The sequence below is a fragment of the Podarcis gaigeae genome (genome assembly GCF_964106915.1).
Source record: "Podarcis gaigeae genome assembly, chromosome: 6".
NCBI classification, from domain to species: Eukaryota; Metazoa; Chordata; class Lepidosauria; order Squamata; family Lacertidae; genus Podarcis; species Podarcis gaigeae.
Genome location: NC_139682.1, coordinates 1,635,237 through 1,648,554, shown reverse-complemented (window position 1 = coordinate 1,648,554; position 13,318 = coordinate 1,635,237). Strand labels below are relative to the sequence as shown.

The following is a 13,318-nucleotide window of genomic DNA, read 5'->3' as shown; positions in this document are numbered from 1 at the left end:
GTCCCCGACAGCCGCCTCTCCTCCTCCATGAATTTGCCTAATCCTCTTTTAAAGCCAGGTGGGCTGCCAGCCATCACTGCCTCCTGCAGGTCCGAGTTCCACAGGTTAACCATGTGCTGTGTGAAGAAGTCCTTTCTTTAATCTGCCCTGAATCTTCCAACAACACTTTGCCTCCTTGGGTTCAGGTGCAAGCGGTGGGGCCAGCAGCTACGGCTAGCAGAGGCTTGACAACCATATGTCAGGAGTGCTCTGATGGTGTTTCCTGCTTGGCAGGGGGTTGGACTCGATGGCCCTTGGGGTCTCTTCCAACTCTATGATTCTATGCTTATATGGCACCAGAAGCGGCCTTTGCCAACCTAGTGCCCTACTGAGGTGCCAGCTCACATTCCCAGACAGCACTGCTGTTGGCAATGACAGGCAGCCGTGGTCTAGAGGCACCAGGCTGGGTTTAGCAGGCACCGAACAGAGTCAACATAACAAGCAACACCAGGGTGTTCTAGGTTTTGCATGACAAGGGCCCAGTGGGCTACTGTTCCAAGGCTGCAGATTGGTTTGCTAGACCCTAAAAAGGAACACTGAAGGCTCACTGCTCTGAACACCTTGTGTCTGTCTTCACTGTGAAAGAGGAGCAGAGCTGTCCACTTTTGCACCAAGGGAGCCCAAGCGCAAATCCTCTTGCCAAGGCAGGTGCGGCTGCTCCCTCCTGCGCTCAGAGCCGGCCTCGCCTTGCAGGCATTTCAGAGCAAATGCAACTCCAACCTCTCCACGCCACCTTTGCTTTAATCCCGCCGATTAAGATTGATGAGGCAAGGGGGGCCATAAAATTTGCCTCTATTGGCTTGCCGGAGGAGAGGGGTGTCAGAATCTGTTATTTTTCAGAGAGGAAAATGCAATGTATGGAGAAGAGGGATCATCTCCTCATTGCTGTCAAGACAGATTAACATGAGTTTCCACAGCTCTGCCTTAGCCCGGGGGCCTGAGAGAAGCCGCGATCAATTGCTCATGGAATAGGAGCGACAGGCACCTCTTTGCGAGGGGCTTTCAATAAACCGGTGTCTCGGCCTTTCGCAGGAAGGGCTCTGCAACAGGCATGGGGGATCCCAAGTTCTAGAGGAGCCCCTCTCTCGTGCCCGGGGATCCCACACTCTGCACCTGGGCAGCGCAGGGCAACAAGCAAAAGGAGAGCCTGCCGGGTGAACAGGTTTTCTAAGCCACTAATAAATGTTCCTCCCTCAGCAACAGATTTCAACGTGAGGGGGTGTCAATTTTTCATGCACCAAGGAGATTGGTGGAGGGGAGAGAGGAGCTGACAGCAGGAACAGGAGAGGCGATAAACCTGTTATCTGGTGGGCAGCCCGGCTCAGTGGCTCCATTACTCCGACGGAGCAAGATGGAGGTGAGCTGGAGAGACACCAATGCACAACCTGTTTGAGCAAAGCGTACAGTGGCAAGCAACCACACTCAGTGGCATAGTGTGGGTTGTCAGCACCCGGGGCAAGGCAAGTAATTTGCACCCCCTAACCCATGGATTTGCGCCCCCTAACCCTAACCTCCAGATGTTGCGCCCGGTGTGGCCGGCCCCCCCTGCACCCCCCACGCTACGCCACTGACCACACTGTAACACATGCGCGCGTGCACACAGTCTCTCTATCAAAGCAGAACCTTCTGATCTAAAGGAGTGTGGGGAGAGAAATTCAGAACCCCAGGCCAGCCTATTTGCAAAGACTACCAGTCCCGGGAGTTCTTGCCTTTATGTGGAGAGATGCAAGGGTGCATTGCCAACGTGACTTTGGTTCTTGCCAAAAAACTGAAGATAATCCCCTTTTCCCATGAAAGACAACAGCAAAAGGGAATTTTGCACTTTCTTTTTAAAGCACAGACACCAACAGCCTAGGAAATGCTGAGGCAGTACCAAATGCCGGGAGCTGACATGGCTCAAGAATTGGCCCCCTTCCTTAAGCAAGGTTCCCTCCTAGCCAAACCTAAGATCCTGCTGTTTTCGCAGCATCTGTGGGGAGGGAGAAAGGGGGAGACGGAGCCACAGCTCTCTCTCCTTGCTCCGTGCCTGGCCAATCTGCTGCGCATTTGGTTTGCTTTGTGTTAGGAGCGCCAGCCGCAGGGGAAAGGGGCACAACCAGAGGGGTGCTCCTGCCATTTTGGTACCTGCTGTTTTGGTATCGTCACCAAACTAAGCACACTCAAAACAAAAGCACCAAGCACCAGGCTCAGCTCTCAGACGGATCCGAGGGGGCCGAAGGCGCCATCGCACACTTTGAGCTGAGTACAAAGCGAGGCGCCTGCAGCAGATCGCATTTGATCTCTCTCCCCCCCCCGCCCCGCTGCGGGGCCACTTTCAGTATTCTGCAGACTGCTGACAGGCCTTGGGGCGACACTCCAGGCATCGCAATTGAGAGCCTGCAGTTTTGCAAAGGAAGCTCCCAGACAGCGGCAGCGACACAAACAACAAAGTTAACTTTCCCAGCCTCAAAAGTCCCAGGGTGGGACGGAGGAGACAGGAGTTCTGAGCCAGCTATGTGGGCTGCCATAGGCCTCCGCTTAACAGAAAGGCAGTTGATAATTCCCCATGGAGCCCTGATCTCTGTCTTCAGCCTGGGTCCGCCCTTTCGGCAGGGTCCACCTGTGCCAGATCACTGGGCTCCACCTAGCTCTGTGCGGCTTCTACTCTGACTGGCAGCAGATCTTGAGGGTTGCCAGGCAGGCAGTGTTTTTCAGCCCTACCCGGGACCTTCTGCACTCCAAACACGTGCTCTGCCCCTTCCCCCAATTAAAGAACGAAACCAAACCCCACGCAGATCCACAGCCCCATGAGCAAAATGCGCAGCACAACGCAGGCACTATCTCCCCAACGACCACTGTTCTCCGCAGATAAGAGGGATGTTCTGCAACTGCGGATCAGGCGCCCTGCTTTGCCATTTGAACCAGGGTGCTGGAAGTCTTGCCCCGCTCTACCCCGTGGAGATTGTGCTCATGCCAGTTCCCAGCCGTCCACCCCTGAGCAAGCGGACAGGGCTGGGGTGGGGAGAGACTTTGGGATGCAGGGAGTGTCGAAAACATCCTAATGAGATTGATCTTGACTTTGGCGGCTGAGCGGCGGAAGGCAGATGAGTCTATTCTGTGGCTGACGTGCTGGCAGCTGCAGGAGGTCCCGTCAAACCGTGCTTCAACCCGGCAGCGTTGTTCTGCCTTTGTTGTTGTTGTTTCCCCCTCCTTCCCACCCCCTTTTGCACTGCGTTATAATGGACATCTGCCCAGCAGGGGAGGCGAAAGGCAGCAGGCCGAGTGGAAGCCTGTGCACACTCGGGCAGAATACTGATGCCGGCTCGGAAGAAAACACACAGCCCCCTCAGAAAAACCAACACGGCAACACACAAAGCGCTGCGGATCCTCGCAAAGGGAGGGTGTTGTGGACTTCTTAGAGCAGATCCAAGATAAAACGCGGCAAGACAGAGGGTGGAGGGAGCTGGGAGGACAGTTTCCTCGCTAACAAGCTCAGGAAGGGGAGTGGAGTGAAGCCGCAGGAGCCGCCTGAAGACCCTCTCCAGATCCTGGCTTGATTTCTGATGAGGAGCAGAAAGGGAGGAGAGGAGCTGGGCTTCGTGCCCTCCATGCCAATCGGCTTTGTCCGTTTGCTGCATTTGCCAGGATGGAACAAGGTGTTTGCAAGAGGCTCCAGAGAACTGCTCCTCACCGCCTGTCATTGTCCCCCCACCCAAAGAGGGTCAGGCTGCCTCTTTCGGGCAAAGTGCTTCCTGGATCCACAGCTGAGCTGCTAGAACGGAAGGAGCCCCCCACAAAGGTCCTTTGCATTCACCAGAACCAGAGACTGTCCCCCTGCCCTGGCCTGTCCTCCCAAGCCACCCCCACCTCCACAACAGGCAGAGGCTCCCTCCGTGCCACTGGCACGAGTCTGTCTTGAAAAGCAATGGTCAGATCACTGGCTTTACCATGTAGACACAGAGATGAGAGCAGCTTTTGACAAGGGCATGGAATGCTCCCTTAAAGGAAAAGCTGGCTGCAGCCCGCACTTCACCCCAGGTGCTGGAAATCAAAGCCAGGCCAGAAAGAACGTCTGCCTTCTTTATATTTAGCTATAAAGACAGCAGTGGCCGTGTCTGCCTGATATTTAAGGGGAGGGCATTCCAAAGGCAGGAGGTGCCACAGCATTGAAGACCTGGTCCCTATTTTGTGGGGAATGAACTTCCTGAAAAGATATCCGCAGAGCACAGTGATCTATTGGGTACACAAGGGGTGTGAGACCAGGTATCCTGGTCCCAAGATGTATAGGACTTTGTACACCAACGTTGCTACCTTGAACTTGGCCCAGTAGCTAACTGGAAGCCAGGGCAATTCTTTCCACAGGGGGGTGGCATGTTGGGGGTATCCTACCCCAGTGGGCACTCAAACCACTGCATTTCGCACCGTTTCAAACAATCAGCTACTTTTAAAATGCATTTGCACAATATCAACACTCTCAACAGATGCCTTTGTGAGGTATGGAAGGAATCACAGAATTGTGAAGTTGGAAGGGACCCCAACGGTCATCTAGTCCAACCCCCTGCGATGCAGGCGCAAAAAAAGTACGGGATAACTTACAATGCAAAACAGGCAAAGTCGCCACTCATCGCCTACAGACGAGGATGATCTCTGGCGCAAGCAAAGTCATGGTGGTCCTAACTGAATTTGAGGCTGTCAAGTGTCCCGCCCTCCGGTGTGGCTGCTCCTTGGGCTTGGCCACAGAACCCTGGCAGGCTGACTCTTTTGCAAGATCACAAACAAGGGCACAGTTCTATAAAAGTGCTGCAAGGCGCACGTGGCTGCAGCAATATATTGATAATGAGGCCGTAGTTTTCAATAAAAGTATCATTACAACTGCAAAGTGCGCATTTCAGCAAGGTTCACACAGAACCATACAGCACAAAAATAATTATTATAGCGAAGAATGCTTCAAGCAGCTGACAGCCTTCCAGATAAGATCCTGTCTGGAATATCTTCCTCGGATGATAACGCCTTAAAAGCATTTCAAGGCCCTGATTGCGGTTTTCACAACTGGGGTGGACTTCAGGAGTGCTTCTCTCTCTGAAGAAGTTACCAGATTCCAAGAGGATAACGACACTGCAAGACTCAAAAACCATAGGCAGGCGTGTGTGTGTACACAAACAGAGACTTTTGTGACTGTAAGGAAACACAGCATCCTGGCAACAGCCTAGAATGTGGAGCTGTGCTGGACTGAGAGGGAGCTGGTGTGATGGCAGCCTTGAGACGTGTTGCACATTGCCTCTGTGTGCAAAAACAAAACAAAACAAAGCCCCTCTCTTGGTTCTCAGAGCATTGTCAACAGCCGTAGATGTGCTAAAGGGATCTTATTAAGGTATTATGAAGCTGAAGAGACTGAAAATATTTGCACTGTCAATTAACCATGGTGCAGTGTGGGAGGGGAAAAAGCTTCCATGTAAGACTCGCTGAAACAAACAGGGGCTGCAGCAGAGCTCAGCTGTGCTTTCCGCCCCCAGGCTGGCACAGAAGCTCCAGCTGAGGCACAAGCAAGACTGTTTCCAAAGGACCACATGAAACGCAACTGTGGATTTAGGATCTGGCTCCCTGATAAGATCCACCCCTGTCTGAAAACCTGCCAGGGAGTGTTTGGGATTCAGCTGATGCACTTATTTGAAAGAGATCCTTCCATATTTCCCCAAAGGCTCAGGGCAGGCAACACCTTGGAGCATGTAATAAATGCAGCGTCTGCCCAAAACAGGCTCGTCTCCAGCCCCAAATGCTGGCCCAGACAAGCAATATTTTGCTTTTGCTTAGGGAACCATTTCAGGCTGTGCAGGAAAGGAATGTGTAAACTAGGGAGCAGCCGCCAGGAATGCCTTGCTGTGCGACTTTGCAAATTTTGTGTATGGAAGGGAACCCCCTCAATTGTCCGAATACATCTCGGTGGGATACAGAGAAGGAGGCAGATGCAGAGAGGGGGTCTGACCCGCTGATGGACTAGTGAGCTCTTCAGCCTAGCTTGGAAATGTGCATTTGAGAAAGCCTGTCGGCAACTCCAACATGGTGCCAACTCCCAGAGCACAAACCATTCACCCATGGATCTGACTCCCACACCTGCAAAGACAGGAGACACACCCAATATCCGTGGAGTGAAAGAAGCGGATATTGAGGCATTCCACCACACAGCTTGCTTGCTGAGAAATGTATTTGTTACATTTATATCCTGCCTTTCCATGCTTTCTCACTTCCTGGAATAAACAGAGCCTTCTGGATCAGACCAGTGGCCCACCCAGTCCTGCATCCTGTTCTCACAATAGCTGCCCAGACACCCATTATGGGAAACCCGTAACCAGGATCCAAGCACAAGAGCATCTCTCCCGCTCCTATGGTTTTCAGGAACTGGGATTCAGAAGCTCTGCTGTCTCCAACTGTGGAGACAGAGCAGAGCCACCAATAGTCCTCTCTTCCATGAATTTGTTTAATCCACTTTTAAAGCAGTCTAGGTTGATAGACACCACTGCCTCCTGTGGCAGCGAGTTCCACAGCCTAACTTTGTGATGCATGAAAAACTAGCACCAGAATGGTCAGCTTTGTTCATGTGCAGCTGCTGGCTTGTTATGCGCACTGCTCAGATCCAGAACAATTCCATAACCTGCAATCTTGCGCTGGCTGCTTGGAGGGGCACCCAAGCCTCTTCCAAGGTGGTGATTTTATTATTCTGATCACACAGCCGCCTCCACTTCCCGCCTCCTGCCAGGGCTCAGTAACAGCAATGAGGTCACAGTTTGCCTCCTACTTGAGCGTTTCCAAGTCTTCCCTTTTATATTACCCCGAGTCTGAGTATGCAGGCAATTAACAAATTCATTTTCTTCAAGCTACTTGACACTTTGATTCATTACTTTCGTGATGCTGCAAGTGAGATGCATGTTTTGGTGGCGAGGCGATTTACACATTTGACGCTGGATGTCAGCTTAGCTTGTCACAGGGAAAGTTAAACAGGCAGCTGATTGAAGCTCAGAAGCACCGCAGCTCTGTGGCCCAAGGACATCTGGCACGGCCGGGCTCTGAAGCTAGCTGAGAAAGGAGGATTCAGGAGCAGGACTGGTTTGTGCCACCAATTATCCTGGGGCAAATCCCTCCACACGCAGAGAACCAATGAATTGTAGAGTTGGAAGGGACCACAAGGGCCATCTAGTCCACCCGCCCTGGCAATGCAGGCATTACAACCAACAAATGCATGACATCTAGCCACCCAACCTGTTTAAAAACCTCCAAGGAAGGAGAGTTCACCATCTTCTAAGCTGGTCCATTCCACTTTCAAATAGTTCCTACTGTCAGAAAGAGCATCCTACTGTTTAATTGGAACCTCCTTTCTTGTCCCCTGGAGCAGCAGAAAACAAGTCTGCTCGCTCTTCCAGGAGACAGCCCTTCAGATATTTGAAGATGGCTATCACCTCTTTTCTCCAGGTTAAACATACCCAATTCCCTCAACTGTTTCTCATAAGGCTTGGTTTCCAGACCCCTGATCATCTTGGTTGCCCTCCTCTGCACATGTTCCAGCTTGTCAACATCCTTCTAAAATTGTAGCACCCAGAACTGGAGGCATATCAACTTAGAGTGTGTTTCCACGTCCTCCAAGCATATCCATGCATGAAGTGAGATGAAAAGCAATCCATGGCCACTGGAAAGCTCAAAAAGGATTTTTTCCACTAGCTCCTCTTTCATCTGTTCTACAGATACCACACAAAGAGCTCTATGAATGGCCCAGGTGGGTGCCTGAAATATCTTTTTGCATGCACTGGAGTGCTTGTCAACTCTTCATTTTACCTGTGATTGCAAATTCTGAGTGAACCAGCCTTCAAACCCCACCACCTGTGAGAATGAAAGTGCTGTTTCATAGAATCATAGAACTGCAGAGTTGGAAGGGACGCCGAGGTTCATGTAGTCCAATCCCCTGCAATGCAGGAATCTCAACTAGGTGGCCATCCAACCTCTGCTGAAAAAACCTCCAAGAAAAGAGAGTTTCATCCATATCAAGAGCCAAAGGCTTCCTCTTGACAGGCGATGGAAGTCACTTGCTCCAAGAAGGAGGCCTCAACTCGGGATGGGGCTGCCTCTTGTCAAATGAACGACTCTGATCATTCTTGTGTATCTGTTGCCGATCCACAAATCTCAGGTGCAACCATACCTCCACATGTGGTGGGAGTGCCCCAAAATCCAACTATTCTGGACAACAGCCATACGAGAAATATGTAAAATAACTAAGCAAGTATTAGACACCACCCTAGAACTGGCCCTACTAAACATCTTCCAAGACAACAATGCCCATTTACACCACAAAGAACTCATAACCCACCTACTTTCAGCAACCAGAAACACCATAGCCAGACACTGGAGAGACCTGTCAGGAGTAAGCATGGACCAATGGTACCAGATAGTATGGGAAACAGCCTTTTTAGAAAAATTAATCAATAAACTGAAACTGATACAGGGACAAATAGAAAAAGATGCCTTCACCCCGGTATGGCTCCCCTTTATCACATACACAGCCCAACAAGACAATGACAATAACCCACCAACAGCATACAAATCAATATGGCTAACCTGATCCAAAACACCCACCCACCCCACTCACACACGAAAACAAAGATCACCACATCCAATCACAAACAACCACACCCTGGGCCAACCCCAACATCTCTCACCACCAAAGGAACACAAGTGAACAGCAGAGAACCGGCACAACACCAAACCCTACATACATTAAGCAAAATAGAAACATCGCCACCAGACCCCACCCCCACCCATCTTCCCCCCCTCCACCCCTTCCCCCCTCTAATGTCTCAACAAATGAAACTGATTTGTAAAAATGTTACATGGAAAAAATACAAGAGACATTACACATACTTCTGTAAAACAAGAAAATAAAATATAAATAAATAAAAAATATCAGGTGCAACTATTTCCTCAGAGCCACAAGATGTAGGCGGGAGTTCACGCAAGATGCCGGGCCTAAGATCTGAGCACAGGTGTGCTCTTTGCAGGGGCAGACGTCTCCCATCAATGGGAAAGAGAAAGAGCAAGAGTCTCTGCTCCCAGCATTGGCCTTGGCTCTTAGCAGCAACAAAGGGCTCTCTCTCTCTCTCTCTCTCTCTCTCTCTCTCTCTCTCTCTCGGCTGGTCCAAGCAGATGCCCATCGAAGGCATGGAGACATCGCCATACAGCGCATCATTTGGCTTCAGGAGAGCCTCCCGCAGCCACTGGCTTGTCAAGCATTTTTCTAGTCCCCGCTGGAAGAGGGAAAAGTTTCAGATGCTGAAGAAGCAGGCTTTGGTTGGCCCTCTGGGCACAGTTTGCCTCTCCCATTGTTGAGGAGGAAGTGCCCACCAACGCCTCCAGGTGGCACGCTTCCTGTCAGAGGCCAGCTGTGCCCTGTGCCAACGGAGCCAAGAGCAAGGGCTGCTACCCTCAGCCACAAAACTTCTGCTGAGCTCTCTGGATTAGCTGCCTGCCTGGGAAAGGTCACTCCCTCCAAGTGCGGTGCCGCAATGCACATTGTGCGCGGCGCTCTGTCGGCTCCTGGGAGGCTTGCCTGGCTTATGCTTCTAAAGGGATCATAATCCTTAATCAAGAAGATTACAACAAGCAGCTAATCCCAAAACAAACAGCCCCAGCGCCAGGCAGAATTAAACTTTTTGGTTGACGCTAATTTCAGTCATTAATGTGACATCACTGGAAGCAATTCCCTGTGCAGACCCCTCCTCCCTCTGGGTAACGTGTTGTGGGGGCTGGCTAACGGGTTTCATTAACGCTAAAGGCTGCTTTTAATTTATTATACAGGGCAAACCTGGATTTGCTGCTGTGCCAGTAGATCTTGGCTCCCAGGTGAGCATAGTGTGATATAGGTTGCAGAGAGCCGCGACAGAGGCTCTCCGTTTGCGATAGGCACTTCAAAAGTATATGAAGCCAAGAGATATCTTCGTCACTAAATGATCACATTGAGCTGAGGCTATTGGTTGGGTTTCTGTTCTGGCGGAAGCGTCTGTTTCGCCTTGGTGGGACTTTCCTCCTCCTCTTCCTCCCTCTTGAGAGCCAGTGTGGTGTAGTGGTTAAGAGTGGTGGACTCGTAACCTGGGGAACCGGGTTCGCGTCTCCGCTCCTCCACCTGCAGCTGCTGGGTGACCTTGGGCCAGTCCCACTTCTCTGAAGTCTCTCAGCCCCCCTCACCTCACAGAGTGTGTGTTGTGGGGGAGGAAGGGAAAGGAGAATGTAAGCCGCTTTGAGACTTCTTAGGAAAGTGATAAAGTGGGATATCAAATCCAAACTCTTCTTCCTCTTCCTTCTCTTCTTCTTCTTCTCCCCCTCCTCTTGGCCCAGCTTGCCTTGGCTGCCCATGTGTGATTCTGTCAACAAGTGACTGTGCTCAGGCCAGGTGGCATTGCTAGAAAAATCACCCAGAGCAGTGGCACCGACTGGGTTGAATGGCAGTGAGAGCCTCACCTGAGGTAGAGGAAGTGGAGGAAAATGGCGCTAAGAAGAGCACTTGAAACAGGGCAAGGCGCGTTTCGCACTGAGGGCAAGGTCAGGAGAGATCAGAAGCAGTTTGCAACAGCCTTGGCAAAGAACACAAAAATGAGGCTGACCATTTAGGGTCACAGCCTAGGTCTACACCTACTGGAAGGCACATGTAGAAACGCAGTGTTTTAGAGCAACCTGTTTTGGCAAGACCACTAGACAAAATAGTAACTTTAGCAGGCATCTGCAATCTGCCCACCCCTGTGAAAACATTTGCCAGATTGTCCACTGCTTGCAGCATCTTCTTGCCTAGAAAGGACGGTATTTCCAGGGAAATGGAGCTATTTCAGGCCTGCTAAAACCATGACCCAGCCTCTCTTGACCAAAGTTTGATTTGATCCCATAGCTCACCTGCACCTGGTAGGCAGATTCTCCCTGCCGCCCCCAACTGAGCAAAGTTAACAGAATCAAGCACATTTTCTGCCAACATGAAGGCTGTCACGACACAAGGAGACACTGGAAGGCCATCACTGGTTCTCCTGGATGTGTTTCCAGATACATGACTACCCTCAAAACTATACGGCAGTCTCTACAGGGACAGGCAAAGGGGAAAAGCAGCTCTCCCTTTTTGACATTTGAAAAGGCTTGGGGCAGCTGCAGCTCCAAGCCACTTCGTTATCAAGATTTTAGTGCCACCTGCGGACCTCATGAATAGCAATTAAATTCTAGATTTTGTCGGCTGCCAATCTATGCTGCCCTCCATAACCTCGGAGGTTCTGGGTACAGAAATCCAGCTCATCGGGAGTGCAAAAGGTGGCAGGATTCATGAGGCTTTGTTGCAATCTTCAAACACCCCCAAGTTCACCTCGATTAAATTTATACTCCCTATCTCTGCCGCGCAGCCAGGAGATTAGGGCGCATGCTGCGGCCTCCGGGCTGAGGCAGCAAAGGCAAGCAAATAATCTCTCCTATCAAAAGAAGTTTTGTTTGTACATACAAGATCAGAAGGGGGCATAAACAACAGGCAGGCTCTCCAAGCTGCAGCGTTATCGCAGGAGCAGATAAGAGCAATAATTAAAAATTTATAGGAGGAAAAATTGGCTGCTTTGTCTGGATGGAGCAGGTTGGGGGGGGGGGTCCTAGCAGAGATCCTTCCCATGCCGGTGCGCTCACTTGTAACCCAGAGGCTGGAAAAGAGGCAGTCGAATCAGTTCTGGGTGTCAAAAGCCCTAGCTCAGACCTCCTGAATCAGAGAACAAGGGACCCCGAGGGTCATCTATTCCAACCCCCCGTAATGCACTAGGTCATAATAGATGCGGAGGCCTTCGATAACGTATTGTGGAATTTTTCTGAAAAAATCTATAGAAGAAACAGGACTTGGTGAAAACCTTGAACACTTGAACACTATCCCAGAACGGCCTGAGGGGACTAAGAGTCTTGGGGTGTCAGTCGTCCCCTTTCTCCACAAAACCTCTCCAGAAGGACTTGCGTAAGAACATGCAAAGAGCATCTGCTGGATCAGGCCAATGGCTCTTCTAGGCCAGCATCCTGTTCTCACAGTGGCCAACCAGATGCCTATATGGGTTTTAGCATCACTGCCTGACAGTGGAGTCACAGCATAGCCATTGTAGCTAGGAGACATTAACAGCCCTCTCCTGCAAGAATTTGCCTAATCCTCTTTAAAAGCCTTCTAGGTTGGTGGCCCTCACTGCTTCCTGTGGGAGGGAGTTCCACAGTTTTAACTATGCACTGCTACTTACAGAAAAGTATTTCTCAAATGCTTAGCAATAAAAATCTAAGTGGTATGGTGGCAAATAGAAGAATTAAGAGTTCCGCAGAAATTGTTCCATTGTGAGGCATTGATACCGCACCATAAACTTCCCAGAGATAAATAGCTTTAAAATTTCTCCCCTGTAATATACTTTAATGAGGGCCCATGGAATTCTGTAACAAAAGGAAAGCTGCCCAAGCCACCTTGATGAAATAATACATGCCGGCAGTTGGGGGGAAGAGCTTTGGCTAAGAGGATCAATGTTATTCTACACATAATCCGACATGAAACGCAGGAGGGCTCAGTTGTGCTCCATCTCGTTGAGTGTGATGCCAGGGTGGGCACCCCTTGTGGGAGCCCCAGGATAGGGAGGAACAGGCACTGCCACCCCGCCCTCCAAGTGGGGCTCCTCTCTGCCCATGGAGCCACCTGCCAGGGGATGTGCACTGCCTTCATAAAACTCAGGGCAGGTGAAAAAGACGCCCCATTCCTTCAGGGCAACGCCATCTCTCTGGCCTTGGGCTGCCACAGAGTGGTAGGGCTGTTAGGGGCTCCAGGGGTCACCTGTGGAGCAAGAGTGCTGCTCCACAGGGTGGGATCCAGACCAACGGCTTCAAGTTACAAGAAAGGAGATTCCGATTAAACGTCAAGGAGAATTTTCTGACGATAAGAGCCTTTGTCTGTGGAATGGAGAAGTTGGCAAGCTCTTCTTCATAGGGTTTCTTTAAGCAAAGGTCGGGTGGCCATCTCTCACGGAGTCTTTCGCGGTGGTTCCTGTGTTTCAGGGGGCTGGACTAGATGGTCCTTGGGGTTCCTTCCAGTTCTATTACCTTGACAGGCAAACCATGTTTGGATTTGATCCACCTGCTGGACAGGTGTGCTCCTCTGTGCGCATTGCATCTGACTCAGAGAAAGAACCAAGGGGTCATCACAGGAACAGCTAATTATCTGCAGCAACAGCCAGGAAAGCGCCCCCTTGTGAGCCGCTGCCAGCAGACCTGCTTTTGTAAGACATCG

At 50.8% G+C, this 13,318-nt stretch overlaps 1 protein-coding gene across 1 annotated transcript in view; it reads right to left on the bottom strand.

The window, feature by feature from the left end:
• CTNNBL1 (catenin beta like 1) overlaps window positions 1-13,318 on the bottom strand; it is an 88,214-nt gene that overhangs the window by 16,953 nt on the left and 57,943 nt on the right. The gene's annotated exons all lie outside the window — the stretch shown is intronic.